General features: G+C 44.1%; 1 protein-coding gene across 5 annotated transcripts in view; it reads left to right on the forward strand.

Annotated features, from left to right (window-relative positions):
- The window catches only part of col16a1 (collagen, type XVI, alpha 1), a 111,647-nt gene that overhangs the window by 22,395 nt on the left and 71,085 nt on the right, over positions 1 to 18,167 (forward strand). The window contains exon 1 of one of the 5 annotated variants that reach the window (XM_030063561.1): positions 12,231 to 12,508. The exons of 3 other annotated variants lie outside the window; for them this stretch is intronic. The gene's annotated coding sequence lies outside the window, so the exon portion shown is untranslated. Of the gene's footprint in view, positions 1 to 12,230; positions 12,509 to 18,167 lie in introns of those variants that run through there. One more of the 5 variants, XM_030063562.1, reaches the window with a different exon arrangement.

The raw sequence follows: 18,167 nt of genomic DNA on the forward strand, positions 1-18,167 counted from the left end.
ACTCCATAAAAGTGACATTTCACACCTTCAAATAGATATGTTTAATAAAAGACCAGAAATTTTCTGTTACTTTATGGCACAGGAAATAAATGGAAGACAAATCATCATCATTTCAGAATTACATGTCATTGTGTTTATTACCTCTCCCAGTTACATACAAAAAAAGAAACAAACAATTTGACATTATGAATATAACCTGTCTCACATACCTATGCCCAGACGCCTCACTCTGGGTAAAAGGTGAAAGGTCAATGTAAGTAGTACAGCCATTGCACTATTTGCATTCGGGTTCAGATTCGGGCTTTTAAAAAAAACGTCGGATTCGTTATTCGGATTCAGGAAGAAACCGGAAGTGGGCGCACTAGAGACTTCTGACTAACTTCCGGTTTAGCTCTCGGCTAACTAGAACTGGAATAAAATATCATATTCATCCGAATATAAGACCATATTTTTTCCATTGAAAACACCATGAAAAAACGCCATTGTCTAATATTGGGGGTCGGTCTAAGCAAATACACCTGTATTCGTTTCGTGGGGATTGTGACACTCAAAAAATGTATCCACCGTTTTACAGCCGCTTCTTTTCCCGTTATTGTCTATGACAAAATGCTTTTTGTGTTGCTGCAGTGCTCATCAGGTGTTTGATGCTCCAGCTCATCGAGGTCGTATCATTAGGGAATGGCTGCTGGTGACTGGTGTACCTCAAATGGAGTGGCCTGCACTTTCTCAGACCTGCATCCCATAGAAAACCTATGGGATCAGCTGAGTCGCCGTGTAGAGGCTCGGAGCTCTGTACCCCAGAACCTCAATGTCCTGAGGGCCGCCCTTCAAGAAGAGTGGGATGCCATGCCTCAGCAGACAATAAGTCGACTTGTGAACAGCATGAGACGTCGTTGTCAAGCTGTAATTGATGCTCAAGGGCACATGACAAGTTATTGACACTGACATTTTTTGTTGTGGTATACCCACCACTGTTGTTGGCTTTTGTTTCAAGAAATTGTTTGAGATGAGGAAATCACCAGTGTATGCTTCTACTTAAATGCCCTACTTTCATGATATAATATCACTGTAGCGTGAACTTTTTATATTTTCCATAAATTTCACCCAAAAGCCAAATATCCCTAACTTTTTGTGAGTAGTGTATCTGCAAAACACTACACTGTCCCAGTTTTCAACATTCACTACCAAATTGTCCCAGTTTTTCAGTAGTTATGCCTGTGATTTGTAACAAACACACACACATTATGCCAAAAAAAACACCAAAAAATGATCACCGTTTTCTGCTGAATCTTATAGTGCCAGGGTTGAAGCCATCTGACCTCTACTTTTGACACTATGGCGTGCAGAACTCGGCAAAGTCATGTTCCACACAGATTTTGCTAGCAAATCCCAGATTCCCACAGAAATGTCTTGCCTTCAAGCAAATGATGGTTGTCTTGGTTCCCACATTTTTAAACAAACACAGACATGTTATACATCAGAAATGTTTTGCATTTTCTGCCAAATCCAATGATGCCAGAGTTGAACGAGCTGCAAAAATAGCTGTCAGAGAAAGTGTCACAGTCAGCTTGCCCTTGTACATACTGACAAATACATTGTGTTTTGTTTTAAAAGGTAGGCTATCTGACAATCAGTACGTATGTTATTTTACACCAGTGCAGTCCTTGTGTGTTAGGTTTACTTGTGTTATGTTAGTCTTATGCTATGGTATTATTATGCAGTTTTCAGATAAACTAGGTTCTGATTATTTTAGGAGAAATAAAAAATTGAGATGCTGTCCATGGTGCTGAAAGGTACGCTCGGTAGGTGTGCTGTGTGCTGAGATAATTATCCCCCATCCTCATGAAAATGGTTTATGTATAAGCGAATAAATGTGCATTAGCAGCACAGCTTCAGCCAACCAATTTGTAACTTTAGAACTGGGTCATCGATTGGTTCATGGTACATTTAGATAAGTCTAGGGGTCTGTGCATCAATGTAGTCGCAACTTTAACATTCAAACCCGTTTCTGATTCAAATTTTTTCACCCCTTGAAAAGAGTGAAAACTGCTCGTCGAAACAGAAAAAAGTTTTGAAAAGCTGACTTCATTTTGTGTCGGTGGAGCGCTGCAGCAGTGAAGTGTGGGCTCCAGTGTAAGCCACAGCAAGGGTAACTACTTACACTGTGATCAATGCTACTGGGCTCTGTTGGGAGGGAATCGATCAGTTTAGGATTTGAAGTGGAACAAAGTCTCTTTCTCTATCTGTCTCATTCTCTGTCTCTCACTCTGTCTTTCTCTGTCTCGATTTCCCCTCCCTCTGTTTCCCCTCTGTCATTGATCTCAAGCTATGATCGCATGCAGATCTTCTCCATGGGGACAAAGTGGTTAACACAAAATGCCCCTGAGGTCCTCAATGATTAAGGCAATAGGAGAGAAGAACAGTGGCAAAGAATAACAGGTCTTTGAGTCAGAGACGCTCCAATCTGGATGAATCTGGCTGAGCATCCACACACTTACACACAGACACAATAAGACAAATGTCTCTTTGTTGAGAGAAGCTTCTGTTTGCTGTGAAATGAAAGCTGAAAGTTGAAAATATTGCCTACCAGCCTCATTGCTGCAAGGGGTTGAGCTGAGCCTGGCTTCCCCACAGCGGGGCTTAGCTAATCTAAACTAATTGCAAGAAGCACTGATGCATATGAGAGAAAGAGAGAGAGAGTGAGAGAGAGAGCATACACAGTTAAGAGGGGTGCTAAATGAAAGGCAACATCTCCTACGTGATGCTTGGCTATGCTTGATGGAAGACGAACTTCACCCACTTTCTCCGATTATCTATTTTCATTAGAAGGAAACGTGCTAGAAATAAAGCGTTAACACGGGATGGGCTTTGTTGCAGGCCCCATCATTAGGCTGAAGAAATTAGGTGAGACTGACAGACTAGCTGAAGTTGAAACCCATACCGCCATCTGATGCTGTGCATGATAACATGCAAACAAGCTCCAAAACAAACCTGTTCTAATGAACTATCAGAATGTTAGAAGTTTTATTGTGCACTGACGCCAATTAGCCATAGCTGCGGTGGATTGCTATTGAGATAACGAGCCTGGAAGGGACAGCACAGGGCCACCGTCTGAGCCCTATGTTAATGAGCCAACTCTCTCATTAAACCTGCCACCATCAGCTGTCAGAAGTACGCCGAACTCCTGGCGTGCTTCGTTTACCTGGCGGAGACTTCGATTAGCCTAAAAGCCTCCAACTTAGGGCTGATTTACATTTCCACTTTGGGATGTAGACCAGAATTAAATCACGAAGAGATATAGATACTCATGATTCTAAATCTATCCAACTCAAGGATGGCTTACAGCTATGCAGGGGCGGGTGGCGCAGTGTAAGGATGCTCGGTTTTGCTTGCGAACTGACTTGCATATGTAGACTGGTAAAACAAAAATCAATGGTATGAAAAAAAGATGATAGAGGCATCCGCCCCGCGCTGGAAAATACAAACCGATGCAGGAATTCAGGAAGAGTTTTAGGTCCCTATTGGCTTAGAGGAAAGGAAATATAAAAGACAGGCATATGGCAGGCACAGCACTGAGGTTACAACTGAGACACACAATACTGATACTGCTCACATTGATTTGGTTATAAACACCCCGTGTGTGTGTGTATGTGTGCAGGTATGTGTGTCTGTGTGTGACCAGCATAAGGCATGCTGGTATTGATTCAGTCAGACACTTGCTGCGGTATGTGTTTTATGTGCTTTATGACCTACAGTAATTGGCTACAGAGCCACTGGAGGACACGCAGACGCCTCTATTTCCTCTTTTTATTGTCTTATAAAGTTCATTTCATGGTAATCCAGTTTTGCTCGTGCAGATACAAGGGTGTGTGCTTGTCTGGGTGTTCACCTGTGTTGTATTCCAGGTATGTGGTTGTGTGTTTTTATGTGTGTCTGTTTGGGACAAGCATACACGCACAAATAGCTCAGACTTAACTATCAGGACCGATAAACAGAGGGTAAAGACTTCGGCGACGCTAAATGGCAATATGTATTCCAGGTGCGTCTTTGTAATCTCTTAAAGTGCAGTTTTGCATTTGAAAGCAGATTGGACGCCCATGCAGCCCTTGGGCAATTAGGAGGTAAGCGTCAACAGCCGACCTTGGCCAACTCTTAATGCTCCCTTGGCCGTCTCCAGCCCTTGAACTAACGACATCACTTCCTGAGTCCTTGGAGAGTGCAAAGTGAAGAGGACCTTCCCCTTTTTTTTTTTTTTTTTTTTTTTTTTTTATCTCCAAGCCACTTGGCTCCCTCACACCTCTGCAATAATAAATCGATAAAGTCCAATTCTCGATGGAAAGAATCACACCGCAGAGGGAAGTTTGCATGCTTCAATGACAAAGCGCCATCAGAACTTTTAAAATAGTGGGCCACAAATTCAGTGACCGTCTAGAAGGGGGATCTGACCAGTGCTGGGCGGAAACACATTGCATACTAATATTGTTTCTCACAGGAATGATTTGTGTAACAAAGATTCATTCTCAGCGGCGGACTAATATTACAGTTACCAATAAAAAAAAAAAAAGGTTATTTCTTTTGTTATCAGCACCCTCTAAATAACAGAAGTTAAATTATCCCCATTGCTCATTTAATTTTCCTCAGGATTAGTTTGCGTCCTCTCACACTTAGCCAGCTTCGATGAAAAATGGCTCCAAAAAGTTTCTTTCTCCGGGTGGAAGTGTTTTCCTCTTGCTTTGATTTTATCAGATAAAAATGATGCAGATAATACTGGACACCAACACTGTTTTTGTTTCTTTTATTATTCTCTCAGAAGTGCACAGGAGAGGCGATCGGGTTATCCGGAGTTTTGCAGGTACAAGAGGAGGCGATCACCGGTTTCGGGGTTGTTACAGAAAAAAACAATAGTGTGTTGAAATGCTGATCCTAAGCATTAATAAGTGAAGAGATAATATTACATTTGAAATGAGTAACAGGCATTGAATAATAGATAACTCCTTTAAGTAACAAGCCCATTACTACGTCTGACTTACAAGACCACTTTCTTCACTGGAATATTAATGAAAGGCAACGTCGAGGAAATGGATTTAAGAGGCGTGCGTGAGCCAGGAGGCACCCAGCCTGTTCAGCCTGCGTTTAAGCTGCATGTCGGCCAGCGTGTTGTGTTGACGCAGCGTTGTTTGTGCTCACGTCGAGTCTTGTCAGCGCGGACTAAAGACCGAGCAGGTGCGAACAGGTCACATTTGAACTCCGTGCCATAAGATCAGCGTCAGGAATGAAATTAATGTTGACTGCAAACGGGATGTGCGATGTATCTATTACAGATCGGAAATATGTTTGTGTGTGTGTGTGTGTGTGTGTGGGAAGGGGGAGCAGAAGTCTTAAGTTAGAGAGGGAAAGACACAGTGGGTGTAATCTGAACAAGAACGTTGTCTGTTCTATATTTTGTGCGGAAAATACATTTGGCACTCCGAGCGTGAGATTCATGTTTGAGCCTCGAGAGGTTTATGTTTGGAAAATTTGACATGGAAAAAAAAAAAAAAAAAAAAAAAAAAGCTGTATCCAGAGTAGGCCCACTGGAAGCAATGAGTCCCATAAGCTTCTGCATAACGTGGCCGGGTGATCATGTGATTATCCGCACTTCCTGGTTCCAAGTGGAGAGGAGCGCACACACACACACACACAACTGTTCCAGGGCTCCAATGGAAAACTACTGCTGCTACTGTACTTCCTCCACGGCTCTTTTTTTCTGTGTGTCTTGTATCTCTCTCCCCCCCTTCTTTCCCTCTTTCTCATTAGCCTGCGTCAGCATATTCCATTACCCCCACCTCCCTACCCCCTCTCTCTGCTTGTCTGTTCTTTCTTCTGGATGGAAAGAATGAGAGAAGGGGTGAAAAAAAAAAATGAAGTGCTGCCATTGGAATATGTGTCAGTTGGCCAAATAGGCTCCACATGCTTTTAGTCATGGCCTCAGATGTGTCAGGGAGCTAATCTACCCTCTCCATCTCATTTTTTTTTTTTTCATCCGCTCTTCCCCATCTCGCTATATCTGCTCGCCGTCTGCCACAGTATCTTTTTTTTTCCACCCCTTTCTTTATAGATCCCATTGCTTCTCTTTATTGTGCTGTATTTCGTGCTTCACTCCGATGTCACGACAGGTAAATTAGACTTCAGTAACGTATTACTGTGCCCCGCTTTGCTCTTAAATCTGACGTGTGCTTGGTGTGTGGTAATGTTGTAACTTAAGTCGGAGTCACTACTCCACTGCGGCATTGGGGAATGTATCAGCTCAGTGCCTGGCAGTTTGACTTTATTCCATAGCTTATTGCAGCAATAACGCAGACCAGCAGACTGAAGGGTTACACACACACACACACACACACTCACACACACACACAGACACACACACTGAGTTATATTCATGCTAGCCAGTAGTCTTTGTTACAGTACCAGTCAAGCATTGGCCAGCATTGAGATTAAGTATTAAGCCAATTTACCGGTGTACACCAGTGTATCTAAGCTTTTACTAACTGTCAGAGCGGCGTCCCTCACACTAATTCACTGGTGTGTGATAGTATGTGTTGTGTGTGACTTCCCATCCATAAGCATGTGCGGCTATCCCCTTCCTTATTGATTGACTAATTTATGTTGGCGCTCACCCTTGAAATAGAATCCACTCCTCTGTCTGCATGGAAGATGCAGAAGCTCGCCAGGCGCACTGACTGTGTCCTCTCTTCAACTGTGAGTGCATGTGTGTGTCAGAGTTGACACATACACACACACACACACACAAGCATGCATGCGTAAAGGTTCACTGACTGCGACTCTGAGGTGAACACACATGAGGGAAAGACAAAAAAAGCATGCTTCTCTCTTTTATTTCCCCCCCCTTTGCCCCTACGCAAACCCACACACACACACACACGCGCGCGCACACACACCTCGTGTCTACTCCTCTCCTTCGCTGCTACCTCGCTCCCTCATCCCTCATCCTCTTAGGGGAGCACAGGAGCATGCAGTGGAAATAACTGAGCCAATAAAGACACTGCCAGGACCCATCCAGTCCCTGCGCCTCACACAGTTACTGAGGGAAAGAGAGGAGGTCGGAGGCAGAGGTGGGGGAGGAGGGAGGGAGGAGAACAAGAACGGAGGGGGGGTGGCGGTGGAGTGGGAGTGGGAAAAGAAGAGAAAAGTCCACCTTTCGTGCAGCTACGGATGGAGGAGAGGAGGCGGGAGGCGTGGGCTGGCGAGAAGATGAACGAGGAAGGAGGGAGAAGGAGGGCGACGATGGAATGAAGATGGAGAGAGTTGGGTAGTGTGGAGGGAGATAAGGGAGGAAATATATGCACACTCACATATGGAACCCCCCACCCAAAGTCCCTCGCCCCCCTCCCCTTCACCCCACACACACACACATGCTTCCAAGGGTGGCCACGATGGAGAGTCTCTTGTCCTGTGTTGCCCCCTGGAGGGCTTTGCAACAGGTGTGCCACATCCTCACGTGCCATCTTAAAGCCAAAAAAAAAAAAAAAAAAACTCCAACTCTTATATACGGCTGAAGAGTCCTCATCACTAATCAGCCTGGATTGCCTTTTTTTTTTTTTTTTTTTTTTTTTTTTTTTTTGGCTCGTGTAATCACAGGGATTGAAAGAGAGCTCCAGTGGAGAAGACCTGCTTGATTCAGAATGAGCGGGTCACCCCTCTCTAGGGAAACGACAGCAGGTGCGATAAAAGGCGGGGGCATTAAAAAAAAAAAAAGTTAAAGTTGAACAGAAGGTGAAGCTAAACTTAGCCTGCTGACTGACTGAATAAAGCCGGGTAGAGCAGGGTCTCCCATCTCGTAAATCACGGAGCGTTTTTTGGACCACCATATGATGCCGGTTGACTAGCTCATTGATCCTGCTTTTCAGAGATGCTCCCCTGCCTGGAGCTGGAAGTCGGCCAAACCCACCCACAATGCAGAGTAACTGTGATGGTAATGGATCACACCGCGGCACGCATGCACATCCCCATGCAGACATACATGCATATCCGCACGCCAAGGCTTTAATACTCAGATTGTTCTAACCAGGCCAGGCTCGGCTTTAATGACAGCGCAGGCATTGATATGCGATTTGAGATGAGGCCAACCACACTGCGACCCCGTTCCTACCCCTTAGGCCTTGGCTTTTACGATGATATCTCAGTCGCCAATCCTTCACGCCAATCTCTTTATTATTGTTTCCTTTTTCCCTTGTTTTTTTTTTCCTTTTTCTTTTTTTTTTCCTCCACGATGGAGCATTTATGATCGTGTCTCTCAGGGTTGTCATCACAATTTGGTCCCACCAGGCGGGAATGTGAATGGCTCATATGCATGTGAAGTGAAGCATTTACATGGATTCTTATTGGCGCACTGCAGTTGCGTGGCCTGATTCTCCTCTATTGCGGAGCACAACTGTGAAGACATGGAAGAGAAGAAGACTCTGTTACGTGTGCGCAGCTCTCGGGAGGCCTCTGAAACGGCATCCTCTCATCTATAATACAGAGACCTTCAAAATAATTGCATCTTTGTTGTCAATCTCTCTCCCCTCTGTTTCTTTCTCTTTCTCCATCTCTTACACACGCGCGCGCATGCACACAGAGCACCTTTGAAGAACAGGTCTGGTGATTATTATGTGCGATTTTCCAGCACTTTGGGGACTTTTGAACAGAACACTCTATAAAGCAGGAAAGTTGTGGCAGGCGCTGTAGATCCATCTCTCTGCTTCTTGATCGATGGCATTCATTTCCTGATGGAGTGGATCAGGCAAGGCAGCCATCGATTACAGTGAAAGACTGGAACTGTCTGTAAAGCAACAAAATAGAGGTGCGTCCACGAGAGACAGTTCACGTGGGTGAACTTTTGTGCTGCATGTGTTACTCTAACAACAGCAATAACCCGTGAATAGAGAAAAAAAATCATTAATTGACTGATTGATTTTACACATCACAGCTGCACATACTTAAACTCTGCAATGACATGCCCAATCCTCCTTTAGAACATAAAACCAGATCTAAGCAGCTGGAGCGGGGGAGCAGGTGGATTAAACAACAATTGTAATGCATGAGGTAGTTAGAGAAGCATGAGAAAAATTGGAAACAATGTCCTTGCATTGTTTCCTCAAAAGGCCTTGAATTTAGGGAGTGAGAGGATGAATGGTTAACTCTGATAAGCGCGCCGGTAAGAAAACCAATCAGCTTACGGCCCCCGAGTTACTTAGCTAGCTTTGCTCACTTTTCCAAAGGGAACAATAAAGTATATCTTACCTTTACCTTTTTGCAAGCGCACAGTTAAAAATGTGCACAGGGGGGCATTTCTGAGAGGGAGGATGGTACGTTTTATCGCTCCATTGTGCATCATGAAAACTCACTTAAATGCCCCTTTTTGCACTGCAGGAACCATCGCAGGAGCTTAGCACAGCAACCACGGGCGTAGAGTTATCAGGAAGACTGAAACATCCCCACCAACATCAAGACGTGGAAGATGTGTGAAAATACATTGTCATGCAGAATATGGCCACGTCAGAAGCTACAATATTGCCGAGGGATTTTCCTGAAGGGAATGATCGGAGGCAGGGAAGTGTGCAGTACTGTGCCTGATGACTGAGGATGAAAAAAAAAAAACACATGGTAGATTTTTGTCTCAAATTATTTGGAAATGGTGTGTTTGGCTGTTCAGTTTAACAAAATTTTCTACCCCTACATTTCTTTAGGGCTGTAGTCTGTTAGTCGACTGGTCGATTTATTGGTCGATACGTTCTTGGTAGACCAAAATCTGATAGGTCGATTATTTGCCGTGTTAATTTTATCAGGAGTAAAGCACTAACTGCTAATGGGGGTGTTTTCAGAACACCCTGTTTCACAGGTAACAGTCTGTCTTCAGAACACCCGCCTTGTTTTCACAGTTTTGGATTAGCCCAACCCACTGGAGACAGATAGGTAGGCCCTTATGTTCTGAACTGAAGAAAAAATTAGGCCTGGTTTTCCGAATATTTGCTTAATTAAGAACGATTAATGACCATTTAGTCCTCTACCATGTCAAAGACGTCGTCAGTGTGGCAGCATTTTACCAAAATAGATGGAAAAAAGTCGAATGCAAACTTTGCAAACAACAGTTTGCGTATCACAGCTCAACGACCAACATGGCATATCACCTAAAAACAGTAACCTAACATGTCTGCGTTAGGTTGCGTATAAACATATCAGAACTGGCATATTTCAAACTTTTAGTCTAATAATCGTTTTATAACTGCAGGCGCGCACACCTGTGATGACGGCAGCTTGACATAGTACTATTTTCGGAAATCATAGGCTACGAGTAGGTGCACGTGATGCAGTGCTGTCGGAGCCGACCGACTCCAGTGTGTCATTCAGTGCAAAATAATTAGGCCAAAAACGATTCAATACTAATACTGCAAATACTAGTTGTTTATGTTTATTTATAATTCATTTAGGCAGATAAGGCTACCAGGTAGGCTACTGCCCAGTTAATTAATCTAAAAATAGTGACTTTTTTTTTTTTTTTGTATTCCCGCCGCCCCCCGATTAATCGACTTTTGGTCGGAATTTCAGGACCAAGAATTTATTTGGTTGACTAGAGCCCTACATTTCTTGTGTCCCCACCAACTTTCTAATCAAACTGATGCCCATGACAGGAACTCTTTTGAGGAAGCAAAATCTCATATCAATGCTAAGGAATCAGTGTCCCTTCTTTCCCTGGGGTTGAGGTCCTTAACCCGAAAAACACACCCTGCATCTGGGGTAGCACAAGTTCCTGTGTCCGATTTTGAGGGGGAGTTTTAGTGCGGAAAATCCACCATTGGTTAGGCGTGTGACGCTAGCAGTATAAAATGGACAGTATCAAACATGCAATTTTTGAAAGCTGGAGCAAGCGACCACTAATACAAATTATTAATACATTTTTCTATCAAGAGATCATTTTGATAGTAATTGGGAGAGCAACATATCCTTGGTCTCCGTTTGTGACTGTGCACCATGTCACATTTGTTCTCCATTACCTTTTTTGTCAAAGCAGTTTCCTCTTTTCAGCTCAACCTGGAACTTTCTGAAAACCGGCAAACCTTTCAGGAGAGGATTTAGGCAGGCTGTTAAAGCACATTTCCATATGTGCACATACACCCACATAAACACACACACACATATCCATATGCCCCACAGAGGATGACCTTGTTTCTGCCAGGGTCGTCAGGTCTGAGGTGAAGAAGGTCACATCCGGGTGAACACGTTGTTCAACACTGACATTACTGGGCGGCTGCAGAAGCCATCAGTCGACAGTGATTCTCTCAGTTTCTCTCAGAGAAAGAAGATGGCTATGCTGCTAATCCGTAAATTGTTGTCAGGCTTGCTTTCTTGTTTTTCCGTTTACACACTTATTTTTTTCGGATTTAGAGGCTAGCCTAATGAGAAACTGAAATATAATGGCTTGAAACAAAAGTTCGCTTCTTAACAGAGAAAAGAAATTAACCTTTGAAAGAAATGTACACTCCTCAGTGCCAGTGGGAGAGGCACGCATAAATCACACACCAAAGTGATATTTATTTGCCTCCCGAATTATTTACTTACTGACAATAAAGGGGGGAATTTATGTGGCTATTAAGATGAGTGTTTCTGAATGGTCAGGGGCAGCAACTGAGGCCGATTTATGGATTGGAGGCAATAAAACCCAGTGATAAAACAATATGGAAGCTGTGGACCAGGCCGTCAATCACATGCATGATAAGGAAGTTCATTAATTTTAATGGAGTAAATTCTCCTCGATGCACCGCCAAGCACCAGCAGAGTCTGTCTGTCTTCCCCTTAAAACAGTGCTTTAACCCAGACAGGATGGATGCTAGTCTTCTTTGCCCTCCAGTAAGCCATGAATCAAACAGTGAGAGGTGAGAGACAGAGAAATAAATTAAGAAGGAGGGCAGGGGGGGGTAGGAGGGTGTGTGTGTGTGTGTGTGGAGTGGGGGGTGTTAAGTTAGAAAGGGGAAAGGAGAGGGCCGGGAATAGCTAGGTGAGAGACTGGAGAGATGCCCCCGGCTTATTTTCCAGCACTGTAGACCTGGTGATGTCACTACACATTTCACTGGAGGATATCCCATGAGAGAGAGAGAGAGAGAGAGAGAGAGAGAGAGAGAGAGAGAGAGAGTAATAGAAATTCAAACACAGAGAAAGTAAAGTGAGACAGATAGGGAGAAAGAGACAGACTGGGACGAGGAAGAGGGGAGGGGAAAAAGTTGGACACGGACAATCTTGCACTAACTTTTTTTCTCCCGTTTCTTTCTCCCTGGAAAAAGCCTCAAGAAAAGAAAAAAAAAAAAAAAAAAGAAAAGAAAAAAAAAGTCAAAGGGAAAATTCACCGTGGATTACATTTGAATTACATTTGCAGTGCCCTGAAACGATTTCCACTGGAGTGCCTGGGAGATATACGTCCACTCATTTCGGATTAATGTGGGTCTCAACTTTGTGGAGTTATCAATAGCTGAAGGTATGGCTTTAACGGACGAGCGCCTCGCTACCTACAAGTGGTAAAACAAAGAACAGGAAAAAACCAACAGCGTGTTATTGATGCTGGGAGCGGATAAAGCTCGGAGAAGTTTTGTTGATGGTTTAGGGGAAAAAAAAAAAAAAAAGCGGAATTGCTGTAGGTTAAACGCGAGCTGTGGACAACGGGGCTGCGCTTTCTAAAATCTGTATAGTGATTATAGCCCCACTGAAGTTAATGGTGCAACAGGCGGATATCATAGGAGTATTATAACGATATTATAGGAGGCAGAAAACTACCACAACTAACTTTTCTGTCTCAAAAATGCACCGTTGAGCTCGTTTAATTCCCAGTAGGAATATCTAGGGATTTTTGAAGGATATTAAGATGATGGGAAATTAAATTAAATTAAATAAATACCATAATAAACTTAGTGTTTCCCCACGGGGATCATTAAAATTTCGACTCTTGACCAGCCTTGACTATCTTTACTATTCCACAGTCCTCACTGGGATGTTTTAGGAATACTGCAGTTATGTATTTAGTTATGTATTAACAGAACTAGTTTGGATAGTTAGTGGAAAAATAATGCTGGTTTTTCTGCTTCACATCCAAGCCAGGCCAACCACAGGACTGATTTGTTTTATGACCCAGATTTGCTGTAGTTAAACTTTTTCAGTGTTTCAAAGTCAGCAGTAAGAGTGACTTGGCATTTGTGCAAGGCAATCTTCTTGACCAGTCAGCGGTGATGTCACTGGTTGTGCACACATTGAAGGGTTTAGTAAATCAGTGCTTTGCAAACCTTGCATCCAAACTTTGTGCCAGTTCTGGATCTGCTTCATGTGAGTCGCTCCACTGACTGAGGATCTGTGTTTTAAGTGTAGCTGTCTTTCACCACCTTGGAAGAGGAGCGCTGAGAGTGAATGGCCAAAGTCCCATCTGCTTTTGCCATCAGTCAGGCTTCCCATGTCTGCTGGCTGGGGGGATGTTGCCAAAAAAAAAAAAAAAAAACATCCGTCTTGGAGGCTGTTGTGCTTTTGGAGAGGCTTTGATGTGGTTTGGTCGGCCAGGGCCACACTGGGGGTGGAGGCCTCCCAGAGGTCTTCGCCAGTGTTCCCGGGGTCCCCCAGCAAAATGGGGAATGGTTCGATTTCCCTTTTTTTTTTTTTTTTTTTCATTCTCTGTGTAAGAATGACTTTTCGCATCAGAGGTTTTACTCTCTCCACTGTTATTTCCCCTTCCATTGTGTAGGCAGGCAACAAAAATCTTTTCAAGTGGGGTCCCTAGGACAAAACATTTATCAAACGGAGGTCAGTCGTCTGAAGTGTATTGATCAAGGGGCTCTTGACATGAAAAAGTTTGGGAACCGTCTGAAAGCTTGCCTGTGCCTTGTGGATGCTTTTTTTTTTTTTTTTTTGTGAGTGACATTTTTTACTCCCTCCTCCGACCGCAGGGGAAATAACTCTGACTCTATTGATTGATTAATTGATGTCCTTGAATTTAACTAGACTTGTTTAGAATTACTGTCCTTATGCGCTGCAGTCTTCACGTACGGTGTTCATCTGTAAGCCTTGTAGTGTCTGCTTTGCATACTGGCTCTAATTTCAGTCTGTGATGTGGGCCTGCAGCAAAATTTATCACCCATTTTCCTCTTTTTTTTTTTGCTTATCCAAGGCAACAGTGAAGTGAACATTAGCTGGTTATCACAAATGTAAAGTCAAGCTGAAGAGAATCAGCGGGTTGTCTGCTAGCCGAAGGCTGACTCAACGATATACAAGCGGAGCATGGGCCGAGGGCCAGCCGGTTCACGTCATCAGTGTAGGCCTCGGTTCACGTCACCGCTTCATGCAAGTGAGCCAAAAGTGCCCATGGAATTAGAAGTTTGAGCCAGCCCTGAGCAGAGGCAATCTTTTTTTCCAGCAACACCCCTTACTTTTTTGCACAGCGCTGCAATTGTGCACCACTTTCTCATTCACAAATATTAAGGGCCTTGAACACTTCCCTGGCTGCAAGAGTAGTCAGAACTTGCCTCACTCTCTTTTTACTGTAAGTGTCAGGCTGTTTGGATATTGTCTCCATTGGTTTCCAAGTTTGTGCTGCTCCAGGTCAGTGGATACCTGCAGTGTCTGTCGTGGCCTGGGGGCATCTTTAGTTACTTTTATTCGTTCTGCATTCCCTGTTGTAACAGGCCTGCAATGCTCTCAGTCTTGGGCTGGATTTCACAGGAAGCTCCAAAGCTGATGCTGTGTTTGTGTATGTGTGCTTATGTGTGTTGCTGCATTTGTGGCATCTTGGATTTATTGTAAATACAAGCTTCCAACTGTGGAAAAAAAAAAAAACGGCTGTGAACAAAACTCTCCCATCCCACCTGGCGTCAAGAAATGCAGAAATGTATCATCGCTGGCAGCAAACATGGCAGCGAATCCACTGGTGTTGGCAGTCCAGACTAATAAAAACCAGTGTTATCAGTTATATTCTCACCAATACAGTCATCTCTGTTCACAAAAAGCGAACATTATTCGCTGCAGTTTGTTTACAGTCGACTAGGGCTGCACAATTAATCATTTATTGTCATCTGTAATAATACAGAATTATACAGAATAACCAGGACTCCATCTGTTTAGTCAGATTGTGGGAATATAATGTACATACGCGTAAGCTATTTATTTTCTGGGTCTAATTAAACAATATGTGGAACCAGAGACATTAGAGCGTGCTAATATCCAACAATATTTATCATGAGTCATTGTTATCCCAATATTAAACATTATCGCATATTTTCTTCATATGCAGCTCCACATTTGACCCAACAATAGATACTCAACTTGGATGTGAGTCTTTCACACGCATGAATGTTTCCACTTATTCTGGTATGACAGGAATTTGGTGTGTGTGTGTGTGTGTGCATTGTGCTTGTGTGCATAAATATCTACCTGTGTGTTCTATCTGTTTGGTCGTGTCTGTGTGTTGGCCTCCCTGCTGACATCTCTTCATGCCAGTCTGCACCTTTCGCTCGCCATTGCATATTGCATTGTGTGTGTCAGCGCATGTATGTGAATCAATGTATGCATGCATGTCTCTCTGCGGGTGTTAGCATCCCCATGCCATCCCCATGCTGTCGTTCTATGTGTGCATGTGGCTGCATGTTAGTCAACTCTTAGTGCTTTTTCTCGCAGGTTTTCTGCAGAGAGACGAGGTCCCCTGAGGATTCATTATGGGTCACAAGCCCACAGACCGAGCGGGAGGTTGTTTTCAAAAAGCCCAGCACCAAATCTACTCCCCCGTGTGTGTGTGTGTGTTTGTGTTTGCAGGAGGAGAGGGGGAGCAGATACCCAAGCACTGGGCTGTCTATCAATCTGCTCGCTGCAGTTGGCTGTGGGAGACAGCTGGAAGCAGCGAACCCTCCAATGTTACTTGATTGACACATTTACACTGGGTTCTCCCATTTTTAGCGAATGCAAAGTTGACTAAACAGTGGGCGACTGGTGCGCTGTCGTTTAATTATCCGTGTCTGGGTGGCTAATGACTAATTCTTTAGTCAGGCTGTAAAGAGGACATGTTTCAGCGAACTATGTCACCTCCTGCTCCTCTCAACAGGCATGTAGCGTGTGGCGGCTGCTGTTCCATCTGTAAGGAATGGCAATGATGATGAAATGTGTGACAGCAAAAATTGGAAAGCTCTCCGCACAAATTGCCTCCACTATAGGACTATAATGTGGCACAATAGCGCAATAATATAAGTGCGCTTTTGTCTATATGCTGTGAAAAGTAAATAGAGGCATCTTTCACAGCACTAGGGATAGAAGATAAGCAATAGGTCTGCTTCCAGAACCAAAATGACTCCCAGAAGCCACTCTGTCTTCAGGGGTAACACAGCATTGTTGTTAAGAGAATCCAAGCCGACTGTAAGAATGAGGGCTCAGCTGTGATTGTAGATGTTGGTCGCCACTTGTCCACCAGTGCTTGTCTTTAGGCTTTTAGTACTGGAAGATTTTCAGATCTGTCATTGTTTTCCTTCCTGTGTTGGCTCCATAGCGGCTGACCTGATGCTCACAGGCCTGCTTATCGGGCTCAGGGCCAGACCAGCGGCCTAGCCCCACGCTGCCTTTATCTGCTATAGCCAGCTGGGTGGCCGGGAAAACTGTGGACCAAGTGCAGAGAGAAAGAGAGAGAGAGAGAGACCGTGAGAGGAAGAGAGACAGCCACTCTGACACATAATAGGAAGCCTATTAAATTGTTTTGGATTATGGCCAGATAATAATAACAATGAGCTGTAACTTTTCCTTTAGCCTGTGTTCCGTGGACTGTGATGCATTATGCGGCGTGAGCCATACTGTTTGAACTTTCTTATTATTGTGATCATGTGCCATGAAGCCTATAATAATGGCTGCAGCTTTAGACTGCTCAAACACAGCCTTCTAACGCTTTGATTAACCTCTCACCCTTCCAGCCTCTGGAAAAAAACTTTTACTTCTCATATTTTCTTTCTTCTTTCAGCTACTTTTTGCACACATCTAAAAAAAAAAAAAAAAAAAAAACTTACCAGGTTGCCAACACTTGCATGCAAACAACTGACAAATGGTGACAAATGCATGAAGACACAGTCAGTCAAGCACATCCACATCTTTAAACTTAGATGGCACTGGTTGTGTTGTTGTACATTTTTAAAAAGGCTCCGAGCAACTTGGCTTTTTCACCCCTGACAAGGAAACAAGGAGGCCACTAGACCTTGATAAAATATAAACTCAGCAGTGGCTTTAAATATTCAGTGGTCATCTGCGCTCGATTCAACAGGCCAGATATGTAAATCACCGCAAAAGTGAATGCATCATTCACAATGTAGAGCATGTCAAGGCATCCTTGTGGTTTTTGTGTATAATTTGAAACATTCGCCCCCACTCCGCTGCCTGTCAACAGCAGCAGCGGCGGAGCCCAGCCCTGTAGGCAGTCAGGTCAGGCTAGATGGTATTCACACTGTGTCCTTGGCCGGGGCAGGAGCGCCACATTGTGCACCCCCAAGGGAGCATGGGGGTCATTTCTCCTGCCAGACAGGACAGGTGTGTGCACAGAGACACAGTCTGCTTTCCTGCCTGCTTGCCTTGAGGGCCCTGCTGTACCTGTAAACACCGCAGAGTTATGGGGTCCACACACATGCTGAGGGCACATCGAGGTCAGCCGGGGTGTGTTTATGCGAGTGAGAGCGGGGTGTGTGTTTACGTGTCTGCGTGCATGTTTGTGTGTGGGGAGATTGCTTTGCAGAAAGGGAAGGGGCTTGTGAAGGCTGAAGATAGCAATTATTTAGACGTGGCTTGTACTTGTGTGCGCATGAGTCTATGTGTGTGTGTGAGTGTGTACGTGTGTGTGTGTGTGTGCTTGTTGTTGGGCCACGTGGAAGCATCTGGTGCAACAGAGCCATGGCTCCAGGAGAATAGTCTCCAGATGTGTTTGTGTGTTTTGGCCTCACTGTCTGTTTGACTTTATACCAACCAGCCTGCATGTAAATCATTGTACTTTTATGTGTGCGCACTGCTTTAGTGACTTTGTTTATGTGTATCTGTTTGCAACAGTGTGTGCTTTCTCTTTTTGTCTTTGTGGATGGCTTTGTCTGCTTTGTTGTGTGTGTGTGTGTGTGTGTGTGTGCTTGTATGGGTGTGCGCATGAT

The sequence above is a fragment of the Myripristis murdjan genome, chromosome 11 (assembly GCF_902150065.1).
Source record: "Myripristis murdjan chromosome 11, fMyrMur1.1, whole genome shotgun sequence".
NCBI lineage: Eukaryota > Metazoa > Chordata > Actinopteri > Holocentriformes > Holocentridae > Myripristis > Myripristis murdjan.